Source organism: Salmo salar, unplaced genomic scaffold, assembly GCF_905237065.1.
Source record: "Salmo salar unplaced genomic scaffold, Ssal_v3.1, whole genome shotgun sequence".
In the NCBI taxonomy this organism is placed as follows: Eukaryota; Metazoa; Chordata; class Actinopteri; order Salmoniformes; family Salmonidae; genus Salmo; species Salmo salar.
In genome coordinates this window covers 17,920-21,196 of record NW_025550900.1, presented here as the reverse complement: position 1 = coordinate 21,196, position 3,277 = coordinate 17,920, and the positions used below count along the sequence as shown (strand labels likewise).

Sequence of the window (3,277 nt, the reverse complement as noted above, 5' to 3'; positions counted from 1 at the left end):
AGAGGGTTAGAGGAACCAATGTGTTCAACCTGATCTAGTAGAGGGTTAGAGGAACCAATGTGTTCAACCTGATCTAGTAGAGGTTAGAGGAACCAATGTGTTCAACCTGATCTAGTAGAGGGTTAGAGGAACCAATGTGTTCAACCTGATCTAGTAGAGGGTTAGAGGAACCAATGTGTTCAACCTGATCTAGTAGAGGGTTAGAGGAACCAATGTGTTCAACCTGATCTAGTAGAGGGTTAGAGGAACCAATGTGTTAACCTGATCTAGTAGAGGTTAGAGGAACCAATGTGTTCAACCTGATCTAGTAGAGGGTTAGAGGAACCAATGTGTTCAACCTGATCTAGTAGAGGGTTAGAGGAACCAATGTGTTCAACCTGATCTAGTAGAGGTTAGAGGAACCAATGTGTTCAACCTGATCTAGTAGAGGTTAGAGGAACCAATGTGTTCAACCTGATCTAGTAGAGGGTTAGAGGAACCAATGTTTCAACCTGATCTAGTAGAGGGTTAGAGGAACCAATGTGTTCAACCTGATCTAGCAGAGGGTTAGAGGAACCAATGTGTTCAACCTGATCTAGTAGAGGGTTAGAGGAACCAATGTGTTCAACCTGATCTAGTAGAGGGTTAGAGGAACCAATGCGCTCAACCTGATCTAGCAGAGGGTTAGAGGAACCAATGTGTTCAACCTGATCTAGTAGAGGGTTAGGAGGAATGTGTTCAACCTGATCTAGTAGAGGGTTAGAGGAACCAATGTGTTCAACCTGGATCTAGTAGAGGTTAGAGGAACCAATGTGTTCAACCTGATCTAGTAGAGGGTTAGAGGAACCAATGTGTTCAACCTGATCTAGTAGAGGGTTAGAGGAACCAATGTGTTCAACCTGATCTAGTAGAGGGGTTTAGAGGAATGTGTTCAACCTGATCTAGCAGAGGGTTAGAGGAACCAATGTGTTCAACCTGATCTAGTAGAGGGTTAGAGGAACCAATGTGTTCAACCTGATCTAGCAGAGGGTTAGAGGAACCAATGTGTTCAACCTGATCTAGTAGAGGGTTAGAGGAATGTGTTCAACCTGATCTAGTAGAGGGTTAGAGGAATGTGTTCAACCTGATCTAGTAGAGGGTTAGAGGAACCAATGTGTTCAACCTGATCTAGTAGAGGGTTAGAGGAACCAATGTGTTCAACCTGATCTAGCAGAGGGTTAGAGGAACCAATGTGTTCAACCTGATCTAGTAGAGGGTTAGAGGAACCAATGTGTTCAACCTGATCTAGCAGAGGGTTAGAGGAACCAATGTGTTCAACCTGATCTAGTAGAGGGTTAGAGGAACCAATGTGTTCAACCTGATCTAGTAGAGGGTTAGAGGAACCAATGTGTTCAACCTGATCTAGTAGAGGTTAGAGGAACCAATGTGTTCAACCTGATCTAGTAGAGGGTTAGAGGAACCAATGTGTTCAACCTGATCTAGTAGAGGGTTAGAGGAACCAATGTGTTCAACCTGATCTAGTAGAGGGTTAGAGGAACCAATGTGTTCAACCTGATCTAGTAGAGGGTTAGAGGAACCAATGTGTTCAACCTGATCTAGTAGAGGGTTAGAGGAATGTGTTCAACCTGATCTAGTAGAGGGTTAGAGGAACCAATGTGTTCAACCTGATCTAGTAGAGGAGTTAGAGGAACCAATGTGTTCAACCTGATCTAGTAGAGGGTTAGAGGAATGTGTTCAACCTGATCTAGCAGAGGGTTAGAGGAACCAAATGTGTTCAACCTGATCTAGTAGAGGGTTAGAGGAATGTGTTCAACCTGATCTAGTAGAGGTTAGAGGAACCAATGTGTTCAACCTGATCTAGCAGAGGGTTAGAGGAACCAATGTGTTCAACCTGATCTAGTAGAGGGTTAGAGGAATGTGTTCAACCTGATCTAGTAGAGGGTTAGAGGAACCAATGTGTTCAACCTGATCTAGCAGAGGGTTAGAGGAACCAATGTGTTCAACCTGATCTAGTAGAGGGTTAGAGGAACCAATGTGTTCAACCTGATCTAGTAGAGGGTTAGAGGAATGTGTTCAACCTGATCTAGTAGAGGGTTAGAGGAACCAATGTGTTCAACCCGATCTAGTAGAGGGTTAGAGGAACCAATGTGTTCAACCTGATCTAGTAGAGGGTTAGAGGAATGTGTTCAACCTGATCTAGTAGAGGGTTAGAGGAACCAATGTGTTCAACCTGATCTAGTAGAGGGTTAGAGGAACCAATGTGTTCAACCTGATCTAGCAGAGGGTTAGAGGAACCAATGTGTTCAACCTGATCTAGTAGAGGGTTAGAGGAACCAATGTGTTCAACCTGATCTAGCAGAGGGTTAGAGGAACCAATGTGTTCAACCTGATCTAGTAGAGGGTTAGAGGAACCAATGTGTTCAACCTGATCTAGTAGAGGGTTAGAGGAACCAATGTGTTCAACCTGATCTAGTAGAGGTTAGAGGAACCAATGTGTTCAATCCGTCAATGCCTTACATATCCACTGTATCTGATACAGGCTATCAGTCAACACATTACATATCCACTGTATCTGATACAGGCTATCAGTCAATGCCTTAAAGTGTCACTGCAGTGGTTGAATGCAGGAGTGACACATGTCAGAGCTGTCGTAGGGGACTGAGCCAGTGCCTGCTGGTTTTCCATGCAACAGAGAAAGTACACAGTACTCAAAACTAAAACAGTACTCAAAACTACTGTCGCATAAAATGCAACACCACCAAATATCCATTTTAAGGTGGCAGTGGAATGCTGTTTCCTGTACCAGCAGGCAATTCCAGTTCTTTGCTAAGTTAAATTGGAATCAGTCTACAGGAGAGATTTATGAGGGAAAATCAGGTTCCAAAACAATGGATTACAATGACGGTACAAGGAAGCCTGATGCAAACAGCACTCAGATGAGCAAATTGAAAAGGATATTGATAGTCAGACAAATTCTAGTCAATTCATCTATAATTCATTGTACTGTAGTCGTGTTTTTAAACCTCATCTGTGGACTGACTTTGGCATCCCGAGGCGGTGACAATGTGCATAGGCAATGAGGAAAAGAGACATTTTTGCATATCTGTGCAAGAGATAATAAATTATTTAAAAAGTTATCTTACTGCCACAATCCTTGAGGGATTATCGTACATGCTAGACAGGACCTTGGCACACCAACCAGGCACATGTAGAGGTTGGACACAGTATACACTAGACAATGAGAGGCCCTATATCATCATTTCAAACTCTAATTGAATAGGATGTCTAAGGTAATATA

At 43.0% G+C, this 3,277-nt stretch overlaps 1 pseudogene; it reads right to left on the bottom strand.

The window, feature by feature from the left end:
* Nucleotides 1–2,713: 2,713 nt before the first annotated feature.
* Nucleotides 2,714–2,835, bottom strand: LOC123740119 (uncharacterized; annotated as a pseudogene).
* Between the last annotated feature and the right edge of the window lie 442 nt (nucleotides 2,836–3,277).